Genomic DNA, 25,502 nt, shown 5'->3' with positions numbered 1-25,502 from the left:
CCTATTGCTTATAGTTTAATGAAAAACAGACCAAAACACAATAACTTAACACTGATCAATGAACCTTGAAAATGAGGTCAAGGTCAAATAAAACCTGTGGTTACTGACATATAGATCATAAAATATTTCCATACACCAAATATAGTTGAACTATTGCATATAGTATTAGAAAAAAAGACCAAAACTCAAAAACTTAACTTTAACCACTGAACCATGAAAATGAGGTCAAGGTCAAATGACACCTGCCAGCTAGACATGTAAACCTTACAATCATTCCATACACCAAATATAGTAGACCTATTGCATACAGTATACGAAAAACAGACCAAAACACAAAAACTTAACTATAACCACTGAACCATGAAAATTAGGTCTAGGTCAAATAAAACCTGCATGACTGACATATAGATCATAAAATATTTCCATACACCAAATATAGTTGAACTATTGCATATAGTATTAGAAAAAAAGACCAAAACTCAAAAACTTAACTTTGACCACTGAACCATGAAAATGAGGTCAAGGTCAGATGACACCTGCCAGCTAGACATGAACACCTTACAATCATTCCATACACCAAATATAGTAGACCTATTGCATACAGTATAAGAAAAACAGACCAAAACACAAAAACTTAACTATATCCACTGAACCATGAAAATGAGGTCAAGGTCAGATGACACCTGCCAGTTGGACATGTACACCTTACAGTCCTTCCATACACCGAATATACTAGACCTATTGCTTATAGTATCTGAGATATGGACTTGACCACCAAAACTTAACCTTGTTCACTGATCCATGAAATGAGGTCGAGGTCAAGTGAAAACTGTCTGATGGGCATGAGGACCTTGCAAGGTACACACATACCAAATATAGTTATCCTATTACTTATAATAAGAGAGAATTTAACATTACAAAAAATCTTAACTTTTTTTTCAAGTAGTCACTGATCCATGAAATGAGGTCGAGGTCAAGTGAAAACTGTCTGATGGGCATGAGGACCTTGCAAGGTACACACATACCAAATATAGTTATCCTATTACTTATAATAAGAAAGAATTTAACATTACAAAAAATCTTAACTTTTTTTTCAAGTAGTCACTGAACCATGAAAATGAGGTCAAGGACATTGGACATGTGACTGATGGAAACTTCGTAACATGAGGCATCCATATACAAAGTATGAAGCATCCAGCTCTTCCACCTTCTAAAATATAAAGCTTTTAAGAAGTTAGCCGCCGCCACTGCCGGCTCACTATCCCTATGTCGAGCTTTCTGCAACAAAAGTCGCAGGCTCGACAAAAATGAAATAAATCAACTAATCTTACTATTAGGTGCGGAACCATAGCTCTTAATTAGGTCCTTATGATATATTATAAAGACCTAAGAGCTATGGTTCCGCAGCTACCTTACCATCAATTCTATGAAGAAACCTATATAAAAAATAAATATATATACAACAATATACATGAAAATATATAAAATGAAATAAATCGACCAATCTTACTATTAGGTGCGCAACCATAGCTCTTAATTAGGTCCTTATGATATATTATAAAGACCTAAGAGCTACGGTTCCGCAGCTACCTTACCATCAATTCTTTGAAGAAACCTATATAAAAAATAAATATATATACAACCATATACACATGAAAATATATAAAATGAACTAAATCAACCAATCTTACTATTAGGTGCGGAACCATAGCTCTTAATTAGGTCCTTATGATATATTATAAAGACTTAAGAGCTACGGTTCCACAGCTACCTTACCATCTATTCTTTGAAGAAACCTGTATAAAAAATAAATATATATACAACAATATACATGAAAATATATAAAATGAAATAAATCAACCAATCTTACTATTAGGTGCGGAACCATAGCTCTTAATTAGGTCCTTATGATATATTATAAAGACCTAAGAGCTACGGTTCTGCAGCTACCTTACCATCAATTCTTTGAAGAAACCTATTTAAAAACTAAATAAATATACAACAATATCCATGAAAATATATAAAATGAAAAAAATCAACCAATCTTACTATTAGGTGCGGAACTGTAGCTCTTAATTAAGTCCTTATGATATATTATAAAGACTTAAGAGCTACAGTTCCACAGCTACCTTACCATCAATTCTTTGAAGAAACCTATATAAAAAATAAATATATATACAACAATATACATGAGAATATATAAAATAAAATAAATCTACTAATCTTACTATTAGGTGCGGAACCAAAGCTCTTAATTAGGTCCTTATGATATATTATAAAGACTTAAGAGCTACGGTTCCGCAGCTACCTTACCATCAATTCTTTGAAGAAACCTATATAAAAAATAAATATATATACAATAATATCCATGAAAATATATAAAATGAAATAAATCAAGCAATCTTACTATTAGGTGCAGAACCATAGCTCTTAATTAGGTCCTTATGATATATTATAAAGACCTAAGAGCTACTGCTCCGCAGCTACCTTACCATCAATTCTTTGAAGAAACCTATATAAAAAATAAATATATATACAACAATATACATGAAAATATATAAAATGAAATAAATCAACTAATCTTACTATTAGGTGCGGAACCATAGCTCTTAATTAGGTCCTTATGATATATTATAAAGACTTAAGAGCTACGGTTCCACAGCTACCTTACCATCAATTCTTTGAAGAAACCTATATAAAAAATAAATATATATACAACAATATACATGAGAATATATTAAATGATATAAATCGACCAATCTTACTATTAGGTGCGGAACCATAGCTCTGAATTACGTCCTTATGATATATTATAAAGACCTAAGAGCTACGGTTCTGCAGTTACCTTACCATCAATTCTTTGAAGAAACCTATTTAAAAAATAAATATATATACAACCATATACACATGAAAATATATAAAATGAAATAAATCAACTAATCTTACTATAAGTTGCGGAACCATAGCTCTTAATTAGGTCCTTATGATATATTATAAAGACCTAAGAGCTACGGTTCCGCAGTTACCTTACCATCAATTCTTTGAAGAAACCTATATAAAAACTAAATATATATACAACAATATCCATGAAAATATATAAAATGAAAAAATTCAACCAATCTTACTATTAGGTGCGGAACCGTAGCTCTTAATTAGGTCCTTATGATATATAATAAAGACTTAAGAGCTACGGTTCCACAGCTACCTTACCATCAATTCTTTGAAGAAACCTATATAAAAAATAAATATATATACAACAATATACATGAGAATATATAAAATGAAATAAATCAACCAATCTTACTATTAGGTGCGGAACCAAAGCTCTTAATTAGGTCCTTATGATATATTATAAAGACCTAAGAGCTACGGTTCCGCACCTACCTTACCATCAATTCTTTGAAGAAACCTATATAAAAAATAAATATATATACAACAATATACATGAAAATATATAAAATGAAATAAATCAACTAATCTTACTATTAGGTGCGGAACCATAGCTCTTAATTAGGTCCTTATGATATATTATAAAGACTCAAGAGCTACGGTTCCACAGCTACCTTACCATCAATTCTTTGAAGAAACCTATCTAAAAAATAAATATATATACAACAATATACATGAGAATATATAAAATGATATAAATCGACCAATCTTACTATTAGGTGCGGAACCATAGCTCTTAATTACGTCCTTATGATATATTATAAAGACCTAAGAGCTACGGTTCCGCAGTTACCTTACCATCAATTCTTTGAAGAAACCTATTTAAAAAATAAATATATATACAACCATATACACGTGAAAATATATAAAATGAAATAAATCAACTAATCTTACTATTAGGTGCAGAACCATAGCTCTTAATTAGGTCCTTATGATATATTATAAAGACCTAAGAGCTACGGTTCCGCAGCTACCTTACCATCAATTCTTTGAAGAAACCTATATAAAAACTAAATATATATACAACAATATCCATGAAAATATATAAAATGAAAAAAATCAACCAATCTTACTATTAGGTGCGGAACCGTAGCTCTTAATTAGGTCCTTATGATATATAATAAAGACTTAAGAGCTACGGTTCCACAGCTACCTTACCATCAATTCTTTGAAGAAACCTATATAAAAAATAAATATATATATACAACAATATACATGAGAATATATAAAATGAAATAAATCAACCAATCTTACTATTAGGTGCGGAACCAAAGCTCTTAATTAGGTCCTTATGATATATTATAAAGACCTAAGAGCTACGGTTTCAGCAGCTACCTTACCATCAATTCTTTGACGAAACCTATATAAAAACTAAATATATATACAACAATATCCATGAAAATATATAAAATGAAAAAAATCAACCAATCTTACTATTAGGTGCGGAACCGTAGCTCTTAATTAGGTCCTTATGATATATAATAAAGACTTAAAAGCTACGGTTCCGCAGCTACCTTACCATCAATTCTTTGAAGAAACCTATATAAAAAATAAATATATATACAACAATATACATGAGAATATATAAAATGAAATAAATCAACCAATCTTACTATTAGGTGCGGAACCAAAGCTCTTAATTAGGTCCTTATGATATATTATAAAGACCTAAGAGCTACGATTCCAGAGCTACCTTACCATCAAGTCTTTGAAGAAACCTATATAACAAATAAATATATATACAACCATATACACATGAAAATATATAAAATGAAATAAATCAACTAATCTTATTATTAGGTGCGGAACCATAGCTCTTAATTAGGTCCTTATGATATATTATAAAGACCTAAGAGCTACGATTCCAGAGCTACCTTACCATCAATTCTTTGAAGAAACCTATATAAAAAATAAATATATATACAACAATATACATGAAAATTTATAAAATGAAATAAATCAACCAATCTTACTATTAGGTGCGGAACCATAGCTCTTAATTAGGTCCTTATGATATATTATAAAGACTTAAGAGCTACGGTTCCACAGCTACCTTACCATCAATTATTTGAAGAAACCTATATAAAAAAAAAATATATAAATACAACAATATACATGAGAATATATAAAATGATATAAATCGACCAATCTTACTATTAGGTCCGGAACCATAGCTCTTAATTACGTCCTTATGATATATTATAAAGACCTAAGAGCTACGCTTCCACAGTTACCTTACCATCAATTCTTTGAAGAAACCTATTTAAAAAATAAATATATATACAACCATGTACACATGAAAATATATAAAATGAAATAAATCAACTAATCTTACTATTAGGTGCGGAACCATAGCTCTTAATTAGGTCCTTATGATATATTATAAAGACCTAAGAGCTACTGTTCCGCAGCTACTTTACCATCAATTCTTTGAAGAAACCTATATAAAAAATAAATATGTATACAACAATATACATGAAAATATATAAAATGAAATAAATCAACTAATCTTACTATTAGGTGCGGAACCACAGCTCTTAATTAGGTCCTTATGATATATTATAAAGACTTAAGGTGGTACCTAACACTACAGGGAGATAACTCTGTAAAAATCAGCTAAACGTTTTAATTACGTTGTATTGTTAAGGAAATATTAAGCTTCTCAATGATCAAAATTAGTGTTTGTCAAACTGCTATACAACCAATGAAATTTTTCTGATAAAGTGGTTTGTTCAAATTTTTTGAAATTTTTATATTTTTGTCAAAGGGTCAAAGTAAACTTTTTGTCAAAATTTTATGAAAATTAAACGAGCCAAATTAATATTAGTCAAGGTGTTGGGTACCACCTTAAGAGCTACGGTTCCACAGCTACCTTACCATCAATTATTTGAAGAAACTTATATAAAAAATAAATATATATATACAACAATATACATGAGAATATATAAAATGATATAAATCGACCAATCTTACTATTAGGTGCGGAACCATAGCTCTTAATTACGTCCTTATGATATATTATAAAGACCTAAGAGCTACGGTTCCGCAGCTACCTTACCATCAATTCTTTGAAGAAACCTATATAAAAAATAAATATATATACAATAATATCCATGAAAATATATAAAATGAAATAAATCAAGCAATCTTACTATTAGGTGCGGAACCATAGCTCTTAATTAGGTCCTTATGATATATTATAAAGACCTAAGAGCTAGGATTCCACAGCTACCTTACCATCAATTCTTTGAAGAAACCTATATAAAAAATAAATATATATACAACAATATACATGAAAATATATAAAATGAAATAAATCAACTGATCTTACTATTAGGTGCGGAACCATAGCTCTTAATTAGGTCCTTATGATATATTATAAAGACCTAAGAGCTACTGTTCCGCAGCTACCTTACCATCAATTCTTTGAAGAAACCTATATAAAAAATAAATATGTATACAACAATATACATGAAAATATATAAAATGAAAAAAATCAACCAATCTTACTATTAGGTGCGGAACCGTAGCTCTTAATTAGGTCCTTATGATATATAATAAAGACTTAAGAGCTACGGTTCCACAGCTACCTTACCATCAATTCTTTGAAGAAACCTATATAAAAAATAAATATATATACAACAATATACATGAGAATATATAAAATGAAATAAATCAACCAATCTTACTATTAGGTGCGGAACCAAAGCTCTTAATTAGGTCCTTATGATATATTATAAAGACCTAAGAGCTACGGTTCCGCAGCTACCTTACCATCAATTCTTTGAAGAAACCTATATAAAAAATAAATATATATACAATAATATCCATGAAAATATATAAAATGAACTAAATCAAGCAATCTTACTATTAGGTGCGGAACCATAGCTCTTAATTAGGTCCTTGTGATATATTATAAAGACCTAAGAGCTACGGTTCCGCAGCTACCTTACCATCAATTCTTTGAAGAAACCTATATAAAAAATAAATATATATACAATAATATCCATGAAAATATATAAAATGAAATAAATCAACCAATCTTACTATTAGGTGCGGAACCGTAGCTCTTAATTAGGTCCTTATGATATATTATAAAGACCTAAGAGCTACGGTTCCGCAGCTACCTTACCATCAATTCTTTGAAGAAACCTATATAAAAAATAAATATATGTACAATAATATCCATGAAAATATATAAAATGAAATAAATCAACCAATCTTACTATTAGGTGCGGAACCATAGCTCTTAATTAGGTCCTTATGATATATTATAAAGACCTAAGAGCTACGATTCCAGAGCTACCTTACCATCAATTCTTTCAAGAAACCTATATAACAAATAAATATATATACAACCATATACACATGAAAATATATAAAATGAAATAAATCAACTAATCTTACTATTAGGTGCGGAACCATAGCTTTTAATTAGGTCCTTATGATATATTATAAAGACCTAAGAGCTACGATTCCAGAGCTACCTTACCATCAATTCTTTGAAGAAACCTATATAAAAAATAAATATATATACAACAATATACATGAAAATATATAAAATGAAATAAATCAACTAATCTTACTATTAGGTGCGGAACCATAGCTCTTAATTAGGTCCTTATGATATATTATAAAGACCTAAGAGCTACTGTTCCGCAGCTACTTTACCATCAATTCTTTGAAGAAACCTATATAAAAAATAAATATGTATACAACAATATACATGAGAATATATAAAATGAAATAAATCAACTAATCTTACTATTAGGTGCGGAACCACAGCTCTTAATTAGGTCCTTATGATATATTATAAAGACTTAAGGTGGTACCTAACACTACAGGGAGATAACTCTGTAAAAATCAGCTAAACGTTTTAATTACGTTGTATTGTTAAGGAAATATTAAGCTTCTCAATGATCAAAATTAGTGTTTGTCAAACTGCTATATAACCAATGAAATTTTTCTGATAAAGTGGTTGGTTCAAATTTTTTGAAATTTTTATATTTTTGTCAAAGGGTCAAAGTAAACTTTTTGTCAAAATTTTATGAAAATTAAACGAGCCAAATTAATATTAGTCAAGGTGTTGGGTACCACCTTAAGAGCTACGGTTCCACAGCTACCTTACCATCAATTATTTGAAGAAACCTATATAAAAAATAAATATATATATACAACAATATACATGAGAATATATAAAATGATATAAATCGACCAATCTTACTATTAGGTGCGGAACCATAGCTCTTAATTACGTCCTTATGATATATTATAAAGACCTAAGAGCTACGTTTCCACAGTTACCTTACCATCAATTCTTTGAAGAAACCTATTTAAAAAATAAATATATATACAACCATGTACACATGAAAATATATAAAATGAAATAAATCAACTAATCTTACTATTAGGTGCGGAACCATAGCTCTTAATTAGGTCCTTATGATATATTATAAAGACCTAAGAGCTACGGTTCCGCAGCTACCTTACCATCAATTCTTTGAAGAAACCTATATAAAAAATAAATATATATACAATAATATCCATGAAAATATATAAAATGAAATAGATCAAGCAATCTTACTATTAGGTGCGGAACCATAGCTCTTAATTAGGTCCTTATGATATATTATAAAGACCTAAGAGCTACGGTTCCGCAGCTACCTTACCATCAATTCTTTCAAGAAACCTATATAACAAATAAATATATATACAACCATATACACATGAAAATATATAAAATGAAATAAATCAACTAATCTTACTATTAGGTGCGGAACCACAGCTCTTAATTAGGTCCTTATGATATATTATAAAGACTTAAGAGCTAAGGTTCCACAGCTACCTTACCATCAATTCTTTGAAGAAACCTATATAAAAAATAAATATATATACAACAATATACATGAAAATATATAAAATGAAATAAATCAACCAATCTTACTATTAGGTGCGGAACCATAGCTCTTAATTACGTCCTTATGATATATTATAAAGACCTAAGAGCTACGGTTCCGCAGCTACCTTACCATCAATTCTTTGAAGAAACCTATATAAAAAATAAATATATATACAACAATATACATGAGAATATATAAAATGAAATAAATCAACCAATCTTACTATTAGGTGCGGAACCATAGCTCTTAATTAGGTCCTTATGATATATTATAAAGACCTAAGAGCTACGATTCCAGAGCTACCTTACAATCAATTCTTTGAAGAAACCTATATAAAAAATAAATATATATACAACAATATCCATGAAAATATATAAAATGAAATAAATCAACTAATCTTACTATTAGGTGCGGAACCATAGCTCTTAATTAGGTCCTTATGATATATTATAAAGACCTAAGAGCTACTGTTCCGCAGCTACCTTACCATCAATTCTTTGAAGAAACCTATATAAAAAATAAATATATATACAATAATATCCATGAAAATATATAAAATGAAATAAATCAACCAATCTTACTATTAGGTGTGGAACCATAGCTCTTAATTAGGTCCTTATGATATATTATAAAGACCTAAGAGCTACGATTCCAGAGCTACCTTACCATCAATTCTTTGAAGAAACCTATATAAAAAATAAATAAATATACAACAATATACATGAAAATATATACAAGAGTGCACACGCTGAAATGTCTCGCCTTCTTTACTAATCATTGATATTATGTTGATAGTCCTAAATATAAAGCTTTATTACAACTGTCACATAAACTTAACATTAACCAAGTAAACTAAACATTGACCAATGAACCATGAAAATGAGGTCAAGGTCAGATGAACCATGCTAGGCAGGCATGTACAGCTAACAATTCTTCCATACAACAAATATAGTTGACCTATTGCTTATAGTTTAAGAAAAACAGACCAAAACACAATAACTTAACACTGATAAATGAACCTTGAAAATGAGGTCAAGGTCAAATAAACCTGTGTGACTGACATATAGATCATAAAATATTTCCATACACCAAATATAGTTGAACTATTGCATATAGTATTAGAAAAAAAGACCAAAACTCAAAAACTTAACTTTGACCACTGAACCATGAAAATGAGGTCAAGGTCAGATGACACCTGCCAGCTAGACATGTACACCTTACAATCATTCCATACACCAAATATAGTAGACCTATTGCATACAGTATAAGAAAAACAGACCAAAACACAAAAACTTATCTATATCCACTGAACCATGAAAATGAGGTCAAGGTCAGATGACACCTGCCAGCTGGACATGTACACCTTACAGTCCTACCATACACCGAATATACTAGACCTATTGCTTATAGTATCTGAGATATGGACTTGACCACCAAAACTTAACCTTGTTCACTGATCCATGAAATGAGGTCGAGGTCAAGTGAAAACTGTCTGACGGGCATGAGGACCTTGCAAGGTACGCACATACCAAATATAGTTATCCTATTACTTATAATAAGAGAGAATTTAACATTACAAAAAATCTTAACTTTTTTTTCAAGTAGTCACTGAACCATGAAAATGAGGTCAAGGACATTGGACATGTGACTGACGGAAACTTCCTAACATGAGGCATCCATATACAAAGTATGAAGCATCCAGCTCTTCCACCTTCTAAAATATAAAGCTTTTAAGAAGTTAGCTAAAGCCGCCGCCGCCGGATCACTATCCCTATGTCGAGCTTTCTGCGACAAAAGTCGCAGGCTCAACAAAAATGAAATAAATCAACTAATCTTACTATTAGGTGCGGAACCAAAGCTCTTAATTAGGTTCTTATGATATATTATCAAGACCTAAGAGCTATGGTTCCGCAGCTACCTTACCATCAATTCTTTGAAGAAACCTATATAAAAAATAAATATATATACAACAATATACATTAAAATATATGAGGAATGATAACAGAAAAGAGTCATGCCCACTGACTTGAAGGAAATTTTAATATTTTATGAATTAGACTAGGGATTTCTCAAAGAATTCAAGTAGGAAAATAGGTGATGAGGTACGAGGTGAGATACCTTCCCTCTATATAATATATATCAGTGACCACTGTGGATAGTCAACTTGAAATTGATAGAAAATAGCAACTACAAGTTATTTTTTGTATATTTATGTTCATACAACAGAAAATTTGTAAGGGTTCCGCGGAACCCAGTGTCTCGCCTACTTTTGCTGTTAATCGCAGACTCAACAAAAATGAGGAAAAAAATTAATAAAAATATTCCTCTCTGTACTACCTTTTGATTGCAAGTAGCTTCTGTCCAAGTTTGGTAAAAATCCAGGATAGTTTATGAATCTAATAAATGTTTTAAAAACTTAAACTGCAGACTGTATGTAATGTTAGCTGGAAGAAAAACTAAGTCCATTTATAAGTAAAATACGGAAAAAATGGATTTTTTTTTTACAAAATTTACTTCTGGATACTATCTTATGATCATAAACAAGCTTCTTTCCAAGTTTGGTAGAAATCCAGGATAGTTTAAGAAAGTTATTAAAATTTCAAAAACTTTAACCACAGAGTGAATGTAATGTTTCTTTGCAGAAAAAAGTCCATTTATAAATAAAATACGGAAAAAATGGAATTTTTTTTTTTACAAAATTTACTTTTAAATATTTTCTTATGATCATAAACAAGCTTCTGTCCAAGTTTGGTAGAAATCCAGGATAGTTTAAGAAAGTTATTAAAATTTCAAAAACTTTAACCACAGAGTGAATATTTGTGGACGCCGCCGACGCCGACGGAATGTAGGATAGCTATGTCTCGCTTTTTCGACAAAAGTCGAAGGCTCGACAAAAAACGCAAAAATAATTGAAATTAATAGAAAACAAAAATATAAGAGATTCTGGAAAAAAGGGGGAGTGCTAAAAATAAATTGTCCTGTCCCAAGTACCTAATAGGTAAATAGACTCCAAGAAAAAAAATTATAGTAACCTATTGCATAATTTTTTAATCAACAAAAAAATACTCACCACATATAATTATAGATGAGGTTCTTACCATACCCTTTGATAACTACAAAGATAGCTGTTTCACTGTACACATTGCTTGCTCTTCAAGGTCATTGAATACTGTTCTGCTCTGTTCAGTTGTTCGGTTCCTCTAAAATATCAGATAAGTATAAAATATTTGAAAGGATGGAAACTTAAAACTTTATTTTATTTATAGTTCTTTATAAAATGTTTATTCAATCTAAGACATTCATATAAAAATAAGGAGATGTGGTATGATGAGACAACTGTCCACCAAAGTTCAAATGAAGTAGATGTAAGTCATTATACTGGCAACTGTACGGCCTTCAACAATGAGATAAACCTAAATCATATGTTATATTTAAATCAGGTTTAAAAGGCCCTAAGACACTAAAAATATGAAACAATTCAATTGAGAAAACTAACAGCCTAATTTATAAACAGTTTACATAAAAACAAATATGACAAAAATGAACCAAGGACAACCACTGAACTTTCAGGCTCCTGACTTGTGACAGGCACATAAAGAATGAAATGTGTCGGGGTTAAACATGCATGTTTGTAAGTGTTCAACACTCTCCCTAACCTGGGACAGAGGTGTAACAGTACAACATCAAACTATAATAAACAGCTGCGCCATGAGCGCATGATACGCCCGTCGTCTTGTGTGTGAATTTTTATGCAATAATAATAATAGTTTCTGACATACGGCGTGACATGTGAAAACCCCCTTTTTTTTTTTTTTACAAAAAACTCAATATCTATAAAATAAAATTTTGAATCAAAACCAAAAAGTATACAGATCTTTAGATTAATATAACTAAGAAGTGTGTACAATTTTAAGCAATAATCATAAATCGTTTTTGAGATACGGCGCGACATGTGAAAACACCCCTTTTAAAAAAAAAAATCAATATCTCAAAATTAAAATTTTGAATCAAAACCAAAAAGTATACAGATCTTTAGATTAATATAACTAAGAAGTGTGTAAAATTTTAAGCAATAATCATAAATCATTTTTGAGATATGGCGTGACATGTGAAAAACCCCTCCCCCTTTTTTTACAAAATACTCAATAACTCAAAAATAAAATTTTGAATCAAAACCAAAAAGTATACAGATCTTAAGGTTAATATAACTAAGAAGTGTGTAAAGTTTTAAGCAATAATCATAAACTGTTTTTGAGATATGGCGCGACATGTGAAAAACCCCTCCCCCTTTTTAACAAAATACTCAATAACTCAAAAATAAAATTTTGAATCATCACCAAAAAGTATACAGATCTTAAGATTAATATAACTAAGAAGTGTGTAAAGTTTTAAGCAATAATCATAAATTGTTTTTGAGATACGGCGCGATATGTGAAAAAAATCACACACCTGTTTTAGTTTCTAAGTCCCGTAACTCAAAAAGTTTTAATCTTATTTTCACCAAAAAGTATACAGATCGTTTGACCATCATAAGAAACAACTATGTTAAGTTTTATGAAATTTGGATAAGTCATTCTCAAGTTACGGTGCGACATGTTTACGCCGGACAGACAGACGGACAGACAGACGGACAGACAGACGGACGGACGCCGGACATTTGTATAACATACTACGTCCCGTCAAAAATTTGACGGGCGTATAAAAATCAGTTGAAAAAGGCTTTAAATATATATACCCATCAGATGGATTATTACAGTAACAAATAGAAATACATCTAACAAAAACGGGTACTTATACATCCCAAAAGCAAAAAGGCACAAAGTACAGATCTAGAGTACTCGCAGTTACTGACAGCTAGTTCAAAGCCAATAACAACTAATAAAAAACATATCATAGGGAACATGTGTACTTAAGTTTCAAGTTCAACCTCATCAAAAACTACCTTGACCAAAAACTTGAACCTATTTAAAACTTTAACCTGAAGCAGGACAGACAGACGAACGAACAGACAGACGAACGAACAAACAGACGAACGAAAGAACTGACAGACGAACGAACCGACAGATGAACGAACCGACAGACAAACGAACGAACAGACTAATGAACGGACGAACGAACAGACCCACAGACGGAAAAACATTATGCCCATAAATGGGGCATAAAAATCATGTATCTAAGGCTAAAATATCAATCAGTTCACATCCAACATCCAATGGATTAAGGGTAAAGACGTCAATGATAGTCAGAGAAAAACATGACCTTGTGCAATGCCAAACTATAGGTATTGATAGATTGTAGAACCGTGAAAGTACATATGTGTAATATTTATATTAGTATGGTTTTAATTCATTGATGACAAAATCAATATTTACACCAATAAAAACAATATTCAAAGATTTATTTACAGTGTTGAATAGGTAACCTTTTAGAATAAGTTTATTTAAAGGATTGATAAGTGTAACCCGGATTTGTTTATGTTTTCTATTAAGTATACAAAAAATTCTCCTTTAATCAATGTTATTTCAATCAATTTCTAATATATTTATCTCAACAAGAATAACAACATATCCAACCAAATATTAATATTATTCTGTAAAACTTAAACCATAAAACATTTCTTTGCATGTAAATATCATTAAGTAAGATTAAGGTTATTGTTCTGTGACCTATTGGATGTAGATGTAGATGACTATAAATTATATAATACATGGCAAATATTTGTAAATACTGAATATCAGATCATAACTAAAGCAAAGAAACAGACAGATATTATTATATTGAAAAGATATGTTATAATTTATATCTGATTAATCTTTTTAGCTACAAGTATCCAAAAGGTAAAAAAAACAGGGTTTGTAAAAGTTTTTTTGTTTTAAGTGCCAGAAAAAAATCAAAACAAGGCAGAAAAAAACCCACTGACCTAACCATCCTATTTTGATGTTACCCTTATCCTGAGTTAAAAATGGTAGGTCTTTCATTTCTGCGTGTCTGGTAATTTGAGAAATCTCCAGATAACTTTTGGTTAGAATGATAGCAAATTATGGAGTTAGCTCCCCTTATTTGTAAATTTCTAGTGCATTTCAACCAAATTATATCTTGAATTACCAGAACAGGAAAAGGAAACGAATGTTATATTCGTGCATCATTATATATTTTGAACATAAATGAATGTCAACTTGAGTGGGTTTTTGTTCGTCATGTTTTTCACCACTGCCTGATTCTTAGGCAGATTGGCACTTAACTATTATACCTGTATACACTGGGTCTACCATTGTTGAAAGTCTATATAATGGAGTTGTAATAATGTCTGGCTATCCTAAATGCATTTGAATACAAAGTTAGACGACTGTAAGTTCATAGTACTCCAAGAACTGAAAAGAAACATTTAATATTAAAACAGGTCATCAAAATTTTCACATACCGGTAGACTAGAACAATCTACTTGCTGATGAGAGAAGTCAAACTCGCCGCAATACATTTGGATTTTCATTAATAAGTAAAATGACCCTAGAAATATTAATAAATATAAGGTTTTCAGATCCAGGATTTTGAAAAGGGGGGCCCATAAATGTAGCTCCATAAGGGGAAGGGCATCCCCTTAAATCAGCCTCTGCTTTTGCAAAACTTGTAAATTTGTAGACATGTACAGACATTTGGAAGAGTGTTTTACATCTCCAATATATAAACTAATGTGAAGAAACTGTAATAGTCACCATTTTGTTTCACATCCAACCTTATTCTGCATGAAAATTTTGTGAAATCTTTTTGATTCTATAAAAGTAATTTTCTAGGACTAAAAGCTTTCAAATCCCAAAGAGATCGCATTGAAGCAAATAATTATAACTAAGTAATACCTTAAACTCCTCATAAACCTCTGAACATATTTAGTGTACCAACAAAATTCTAAGGAAATAATCCATGTCTTTATTCAAGGAATTAAAGATCAAACTTATAATTTGGAGTCAAATTCTAACCTCTTGATCACATGATCATACAGGTAATAAATCTGTTCACTCACATCTACTCACTTCACACTTGAGTAACTGGCTGTGTACAAAAATAATTTAACCTGACAAAGGTATTTCACCAAATTATGTAACAGAATTTTGTTCAGATAATAAAACATTCCCCTATAAGGGAAAAGTTTTAATATAAGTTGTACAACTTTGCCCCCAGCATAGCTATAAAAAACAATACAATAAGGGGTGTGTAACAGGACACTTTTTATGAAGATACACACTCTTTTTTAGAATAAGTCACTCGTGCATTCATTGAGTTCATTTTTATCTTTTATCACTTTATCCTTAACGTACACCTTGTGACCTAATTACCTTGATTTATAAATATAATTTATCAGGTTGGGAACAACCCTCCAAATGAGGGATATCCCTTAAATGAGGGACTGTTCCCCAGACAAGGGGTCATTTTGCTGTTGTAGAAAAGAATAGGAGAAAATCTTAGCTTTTTTAACTTAAAAGTGGAAAAATTTATTATTTTTGGAATAACTTTTCGAAAAAAGCTAGCTAGGGGTCCACTTATTTTTAAAAATTAAAAGAAGATATATAAGTCCATCAATATTACTTCCGGTTCCGGTTGAGGAACATGTGCATTTTAATATTAGACAAACTATGATATACAATTCAGGTAAATATAGAAGGACAAAAGTTTCATTTTTGAAATAGTTTACGACGACAGATGATGACGGAACCAAGTGATGGCATAAGCTCATATGGAGCCCTTGGGGCCCCGGTGAGCTAAAAAGCAAAAGAATTCAATGAAGAAATAAAGAAATATTGCGAAAATCAATCAGATGTTAAATTCATTTTGAACAGTGACATAAGTGGTATTAACACGTCTATTTTTCAAGAGGATGGCATTCATTTTAATCAATCAGGCAAAAAATGCCTCTCAGAATCTTAAAAACACATTTGAACCCAGTATTTGGAATTAAACCTTTTAATGAGTACAAAACTTCTACAAGTAAAACACAAAATGGAAAATTTAGACATGACTCCTATGGTCGACAAAACAATGACAATCAGTCTTACAGGCAAAACTGCATGTACAATGAAAACCAAAACCCCTATAACTATTATACTGGTAGTCAACAATATCATAACGCTAACAAAAAGTGAGATGAACCTACTTTTCAGTAGACTTATTGAACTAGCTTGCACGATAATTCAGCTATAGATTTAACTGAAAAGCTATATACTACAGTACATTTAGCCATATACTTTAATTAAGGCCAATTAGAATAATAAGCATTTATTATAGTTGTTATTTTTATTTTTGTACAAAAATCACAATAGTATGTTTTCATTTTTTATTTATGTTGCTTGCAAATGTCATTAATCACATGTATATTTTAATATACACTCTTTAAAAGTATAGCACTATTACATACATATTGCTATCAATGTTTTATGATACATAAAATTAGCACACATCTCATGAAACAGAAAATTTAGATTTACTTCCCTTGTCCCATGTTTGAAACTCATTATTGTGTTTTAAGTTAAAAAGAAACTTATATATTTATATATTATTTTGATAACTAAATGAAATAGAAAATATACACATTACACATATATATCAATGACTTATATGTCCCTGCAGACATTAACTAAAAAGATCTGTAAAGTAATAATAATGCAGTTCTGCCAACTTTCAATAATGCAAATGCGTGAGATTTGGCCAAAATCGTAAAGATCAAAGAGAAAAAACAATAGATCAAAGGAAAATGCTGCCAAATAATCATGAAAATGCGTGTGTCTCACGCTAAATGCGTGAGACTTGGCAGCCCTGATAATGGAGTTATTTCCCTTTCCCCGTGTCCTTTGTAAATAGATTAGATTTTTGACTTACTATATGAATATTGCCTTTAGGTTACAAGGAAGTAATTATTTACATAGGCGACAATGGTAGCCTTTTTTGGTCCTGCGTTTTCCCTATCAAAGATCCATTGAAAAAAATGTTGAAATCTGGATTATCAACACCTTTGGGTGTAATTGAAAATGCAAAACACATATGGTGCCACAGCTTTTTTTTTATAGAAAAATGGCATTTTTTAAGGGTACTCAAGGGTTCCGGAATTTTGAAATAGTATAAATGAAGAACATGACCCCTTGCTAAATTTGGCACAGAAAATGTTTCTCATCACAGAGAGTTTTCTCTAAATTTCTCGCTATTTCTACACCAATGGCCAACACTCATTTCTCACTATTTCAATTTTGATTTCTAATTACTAGGGCAGCAGAAAATAAATTTACTTCTACCTATTATCTTGGATGTGAAATCTAGGTGGCGCCAATCATCTTTATTTACTTCCTTTTAACCTATACCGACATATATTGAAATAAAATCTGACAATCTTTACATTAGTCGATTACTATATACCACTGCTGCTTAAGTTCAAATTTTTGGATTAAAGATACAATTGTTCACTATTTAAAATGACTTTCTTTACAGGTACCCCCCTTTGCAGAAAACTTACTTTTTACAGACTTTGGGCCATTGACCAGCTTATTTTGACTGTTTGGCTATGTTTAAAACGAGGTGTTTGATTAATAAAGTATGATTTAGGCCTATTAATGACTTCAGGCTGATGATTTGATAACTGTGTCCAACTTATATGTCTTTATTGCGAATATATGAACATCATTGCATAAGAGTCAAAATATTTTATGAAATAGACTATAAAAATGTTAAAACTAAGAATTTATCATTGCTGTTATGTGTTTTATATGAATCGTGCGCAGAACATTCAATTTGACCATATTAAGGAAAAACATGTATAGCCTTTGATTTTTTAACTAATTTTGATATTTTAGGGGCATTTTGGCACATTTTAAAAACAAAAATAAACAAATATTTTAAATGCAAAAAGAAACTATACGTGTGTTTTGTAGATTTAAAAAGGCTTTTGACAGTATCTGGAGATCAGCTCTCTTCTTAAAATTACAAGATAAAGAAATCAAAGGCAAATTTTATAACATACTGCATGACATGTACTCTTAATACGTTATATTCATGTAAATATCAGAATATGTTTACTAAGCCTTTTCTTGCTAATCATGGAGTCAAACAAAGAGACAGTTTAAGTCCTACTTTATTTAATATATTTGTCGATGACATAGGAAAATACTTTGATACCAAATCAACTAGTGCAGTTAATTTACATGATCAAAAATTGAACCATTTATTGTATGCTGATGATTTGTTATTGATATCTGAATCTGCAACTGGTCTCCAGAACTGTCTTCATTATTTGCAAAAATATAGTGCTGAATGGAAACTGGATGTGAACTTCAAAAAAAACAAAAATTATAATTTTCTGTAAAAAAAAGTAAATAAAGAAACTTTCTACTTTTATTACAGTTCTAATGCAATCGAAATCTTTGATTATTATAAATACTTAGTTGATTTTCATAGCTCTGGAAAATTTATACAGGCAGTGTCAAGCCTCTCAGATAAAGCTAAAAAAGCATATTTTGCGTTGGTCTAAACTCCCATACAGCAGGCCTCTACATTATCATTTTTTCTAACTTGTCCCTTCGGATGTCCCTTCGGACAAGTTGCAAGAAAATCAACTTGTCCAACTCTTGATTCACTTGTCCGAATTCATAATTGAAAATCTTACATATTGATGATATGCACTAATAACACTTGAGCTTTAATTGTATTTAATAAAGGGAGCATTTTGTTATGTTATATGAATTTGTTTGTAAGTACAATTAAAGAATACCACATCAAAATTCATTTATATATTTCAGACTGAAAGATTATTTGCAAGATTTACTCAATGTCACTATGATGTGTTGATCATTAAACCATTATCACTTCCCAAATCATTAGGTTCTACTATGGACCTATTCGTTCTGTAGTAGTGGTATGGGTTAAACCAAGGATGTAAATACACCTGGCCACCTTGTATATAATTAAACCTTTTTAATTTTTTGATGATGGCAAAACAAGCTTTTATAATTTTATTTTGATTTTTATATACATTGATAAATGATAATGAAGTACATAAAACATTTCACTGAGAAAATCTGTCTTTTTAGATTTTAGTTAATTTTGACATCTGTTTAAACTTATTATTTTTATACATAGATCTTATCAAATAAAACCGTTTTTTTAAATGTATTGTTTTGCATAAAAGCAAAATCAAATGAAACATACTTTAATTTAAAAATTTTAAGTTAAGGTAAAACTCCATATGACATGTATGAAGGTGCTCCTAATTCCAGGAGGCTTATACTAAGAAGCAGCATTACCATTGGTGTCTTTCCCCCTTACTTATATTCCCCTGGTCATCCGCTGGTCCGAGTACAAGGTTATCGTCCTTTGATTTTCGTTGTCCACGAATATAGTCCCTAGTGTGGACAGTGTGTTACTTGCTAATTTTTTTTATACCCCTTCCAAATTTATTTCTCCATGTTTTATGACTCAAATAGCAAGTAGGGGGGTGAAATGACACTGTAAAAAAATTTGGGTCATGAATTTTAAAGTAAAGTAGTGATTTGGTCCAGCTGAAAAATGTTAAAATTTAGCACTTCGGGAGCTGTCAAAAGATTTGAAGACCCCCTTAACATAAAATTGTCCATATTTTGAGTTAGAGCCGATGAAGTTTTCTATAATTTTGATATAATTTGTCCCAAAAGTAGTACAGCACACTGTAAAAATATTATTGAGAAAGCGCAGGTGGGATTTTTTTAATTTTCATTTATTGTCTAAAAGAAATGCACTACGAAATAACTGTGTACTCGGACCTAAGAGGTGAAATCAGGAAATATAGAATCTGTACTTTGGCAACTTCCCCGAATGATTTGATGGTGTCAATTTGTCAAATAGCATAAAACTAAAGTATTTAAACTTTTATTTCATAGAATTTCGGCAAAAATGACCAATTTGGGCATTTTATGGTCAAAATAAGCATTTCATAGCTTTTTCAATTTTGATGCATAAGTGGCATTCTGACTTTCCATCCAACAGGTTTTTATGTGTAAATATTTGTGTTTCTATGCTTCAATCCAGTTGTATTACTCATTTGTGAACTCTGAATCTACAGAAAAGAAGATTATCTCATACAATATGTGCAAAATGTGTTGTGTATATGACCCTCGTCTAACGCCCTGTTTGGATCAAGTTAAATGTGAGGAGCTTGGAACATAAAAGTTGAAGTCCATAATAAAGACCTCACTAAATTTGTATAAAAAGCACTTAACAATGTCTTTTGTACCTGTTTCATGTCACATAATATCTTTCTTTTCTTCTTTAGGATAGCAAGTGGTTCAAATATTAGCCTAATGAGACTAAAATTGCATGCATGTTTTTCACTAAAAAGTGAAAAATCTTTGTATCAGACCATACTGTCTGCAAAAAAAGTTGAATGCAACAGTCTTTTTGTGCTCAGATTTATTGTATCATGTCACCTGAGTATAGAAGTGATAGAAAAGACACAAATTTTTATTTCCTATAGCTTCAATATGCATTTTTAAATGTAAATATGTGCTTCGGCCTAAATTGACCCTAAATTATTTTCAGTCTTACTTGGCCTAAGACCCTTTTAAACTAATATGATATGTTATTTGTAAGTTTTCTTTCCATTTAAAGTACATTAAATACATATATAAGGATTATTTATAACCAAAAAGCTTTACAAATTTAAAATTGCTGGAAAATATTACATCTTCATGTAAGGCCCCCCTTCATTGGAAAACCTCCATTTTTAGGCACAGGTGCATATAAATTTGACTTTTTAATGATTATGTTAAGTCTGATAAATCAAATGAGTACTCTATTGCTTTTAATACATTATATATTATATATTAAGGCATTTCAAAAGTATTTTTTTGCAATATTTTAATTTTTTAAGCCCCAAATGTTGATAGTTGAAATTTTTCAATTTTAACGTCTAAATTTAACACGCAAAGTTGAATATAGAATTAGTCATATTGTCTATAATATATATCCTATTGCCATGAAACTTTGTAAGCAGTCTTATAATTTATTAAGCTTTGGTCATACCAAGTTTCATTAAGATTGGTCAACTTTTTCTACCCTATTAGGTCCGAGTACACAGTTATCGTCCTTTGATTTTCGTTGTCCACGAATATAGTCCCTAGTGTGGACAGTGTGTTACTTGCTAATTTTTTTTATACCCCTTCCAAATTTATTTCTCCATGTTTTATGACTCAAATAGCAAGTAGGGGGGTGAAATGACACTGTAAAAAAATTTGGGTCATGAATTTTAAAGTAGTGATTTGGTCCAGCTGAAAAATGTTAAAAATTAGCACTTCGGGAGCTGTCAAAAGATTTGAAGACCCCCTTAACATAAAATTGTCCATATTTTGAGTTAGAGCCGATGAAGTTTTCTATAATTTTGATATAATTTGTCCCAAAAGAAGTACAGCACACTGTAAAAATATTATTGAGAAAGCGCAGGTGGGATTTTTTTAATTTTCATTTATTGTCTAAAAGAAATGCACTACGAAATAACTGTGTACTCGGACCCGCTGCCAGCATGTTCAAAATTATATTTCAATCAGAGACATATTATATGTCTCTGGTTCAATCAAAGAATATTTCTTTCATTTTGAATGATCAATAAAACAATCATTCAATTTTTTGGGAATGTACAAGTCTTGAATTTGATCTTTTTTACATCTGACATCGATTTTTCACTTGTCCCATCGGACAAGTAGTATGATGAATCTACTTGCCCGACGTCTGTGTCCACTTGTCCCGGACAATCGGACAAACGGTAATGTCGAGCCCTGTACAGTGAAAACTTGTCTGTTAAAACTTGTCTCCAGCTTTTTAACTCAATGATAATTCCTATTTTAACTTATGGATCAGAAGTATGGATATCAGAATTCAAACCAAATTTTGAAGCTTTAGACAAAAGTTAATTTGAAAAAACACTTAATAGATATAGGAAGATGTGGTATGAGTGCCAATGAGACAACTCTCCATCCAAGTAACAATTTATAAAAGTAAACCATTATAGGTCAAGGTACGGCCTTTAACACGGAGCCTTGGCTCATACCGAACAGCAAGCTATAAAGGGCCCCAAAAATTACTAGTGTAAAACCATTCAAACGGGAAAACCAACAGTCTAATCTATATAAAAACGAGAAACGAGAAACATGTATGAACTACATAAACAGACTCCATATTTAAAAACATACTTGGGGTTCATGGAAAGTCTTCCAATCTAGCAGTGCGGTGCGAATTGGGTACATTACCTATTAGCATTAAATGTTATCACCTTATGTATAAATACTATGTGCGTCTCAGTGATATTGGTGAACAGTCTGGTGGTCCACATGAAATTCTCAAGGCTGCTTTTAAAGTGGACAAAACTCTAACAAGTAGAGAAAATTCATGGTCTAATAAATTATCTGAGTTATCAAAATATATTGGAATATATCCCTAAACAAGCATTGTAATATTAATTTCAAACTTAAACTAGAAGATTTCTACAAAAACAAAATTATATTTGAACGATCTATAATAAAAGATGGAAACTGTGGTAAACTTTTATTTTTTAGTAAAATTTATACTAAATTTAAACAAGAATATCTAAACTATAATGTTCCTAAATATCTCAGAAAAAGGTCCCTAAATTAAGAATAAGTGCACACTCATTAGCAATAGAAACTGGTAGGTATGCAAGACCAATAATACCCTCTAATGAGAGATTTTGTAAATTTTGCACAGGACAAATTGAAAATGAGATACATTTCTTGATTGAATGTTCTCAATATAACAAAATTAGATCTAAATATAAAATCAATGAAATAAATTCAAATAATTCGAATGAAAATTTTATCAAAATTTTAAATCCCAATTCTAAAAAAGAACTGAAACCAATTTGTATGTATATTGAAGAAGCTCTTGATTTGAGAGACCACCATATGCATACTGTTTCATCAGATCTTTTATAGTATACGCTTGTGAATATACACATATATCTTATATACAGATTACTGTGTTTTTAAGTAAAATTATGAAAACTTAGAATAATCATGATGTATATGTGTATGGTATCATGAAGAATTCTGAATGTTATGGTATCCCTAGAGGTGTAATACCACCATTGATTTTCCCCTATTAGTCTTTGTTAAATTTGCACTTTTCAAAAAATTGTGCAGAATTTATCTTTGTTTCAAATAAAGAAATACTTGGCATGAGTAAAGTTTTATCCTGTCCAGTACTATAGAAAAAATTTCACATAACATTTCATTGCATATAAGAAAATAACCATCACTGGAAGTTAACCAATCAAATTTTCCCCCTTTTTTAACCTGTGTACAAGCTTTAGTAACCATGTAACCTCAAGTTTCCAAAATATTCTATAGAAACCCCAAATAAAAAAATAATGGTGCTTTGAAATACCCAAGATATATGTTTATGACTCAGAAATGTTTTACTGCAATGAAATGTAGGATCAATTACCTACAACTGTCAAATTCAAGGGAATATTTTTTTTCGACCTATTTTCGTATGCAACCGGATGTTACGTACTATGATTTGGTGGTATTACACCTAGACCATATCTAGAATTGACCTATGACTTGTTGTTACATTGATCTTTATTTCATTTATAGTAGATGTTATTGTTGAATATATTATTGTCTGTACTTGGATCACGCCTCTATTGTGCTCTTTCCAATAAAATTTTGAATTGAATTGAATTGAATTGAATATTACAAAATTCTTGGACATGTTTTGACCATATAATACCAGATAGATGTAGTTCTTTGGGAAAATATTCTTCAAATAATATAAATATGTGCCCTTTTGTACTAAGAAGTGGTTTTTACAAAAAAATATTTTTTTATCACTTGAAATGTACCCCTCATAAAAGGGATAGTCATTACATTGAGGGGTTGTTCCCAACCTGTTTATATGAAATGTGTTCATAAGAATTGTATTTATAAAAAGCTAACTATGTACCAAAATGCTGAAATTAAATAATGTGTCAACGAAGTTACTGACTACAAGAGTACTTTAACGATAAAATATTTCCATGTACAAACCTCTGCCAGGGACGTAAAATGAACAAAAATTGTATGTCACGTGATCAATATGTGGGTCTACTCGAAAAGAATAGTAAGCTGGTTCTCGGCTGACTACTACACTTTGTTCATAGTTTGAGTGTAGCGTAATACAAGCGGATTCCAGTTTAAAAGAATAGAATAGAATAAAATCACAGGCACTTGTCTCAGAATTTTTTCCGCTTACATACCTTAATACAGAGACATATAATACCAGAGACATATAATTATATGTCTCTGATAATACTGTATGTCTCTGCTTAATATAACGTTATATTAAGGTATATAGGAAATTTTTTTTCTGAGACAAGTGCCTGTGAATAGAATAGATTTTTATTTCCCAAATTACAGAGCCCATAAAAAGCATAAAATCAGTTGCAATTTGTTTGTACGTTTTTATGCTTTTTTCTTGGTGTGGAGGGGTATATATACTGAATTCAGGGGCGTAGGAGCCGGTAAAGGGTACCATACCAATTAAAGTGAGGGACAAAACTACTATAAGCCCCTCTCCCATTTTGTCAATTTGTTTTTAAATATTAAGTGACTACGAAAGAGGACATTGGCTTATTTCTAGACTATTAGACTA

At 30.6% G+C, this 25,502-nt stretch overlaps 2 long non-coding RNA genes across 2 annotated transcripts; one reads left to right on the top strand and one right to left on the bottom strand.

The window, feature by feature from the left end:
- The first annotated feature begins 92 nt into the window (after positions 1-92).
- On the top strand, positions 93-10,659 carry LOC127736116 (uncharacterized). Its single transcript, XR_007998815.1, has 3 exons — positions 93-230; positions 378-817; positions 10,326-10,659. It is a non-coding gene; the product is annotated as an uncharacterized LOC127736116 (long non-coding RNA).
- A 1,270-nt stretch (positions 10,660-11,929) lies between these two features.
- On the bottom strand, positions 11,930-24,954 carry LOC127736115 (uncharacterized). The gene is made up of 3 exons (XR_007998814.1): positions 24,899-24,954; positions 15,100-15,220; positions 11,930-12,049 (listed from the first exon to the last, which is right to left on the bottom strand). It is a non-coding gene; the product is annotated as an uncharacterized LOC127736115 (long non-coding RNA).
- Between the last annotated feature and the right edge of the window lie 548 nt (positions 24,955-25,502).

Source organism: Mytilus californianus, unplaced genomic scaffold (genome assembly GCF_021869535.1).
Source record: "Mytilus californianus isolate M0D057914Y unplaced genomic scaffold, xbMytCali1.0.p SCAF_3, whole genome shotgun sequence".
Lineage (NCBI taxonomy): Eukaryota > Metazoa > Mollusca > Bivalvia > Mytilida > Mytilidae > Mytilus > Mytilus californianus.
Note: the sequence above shows the minus strand (reverse complement) of the source record. Positions and strands in the feature narration are given on the sequence as shown.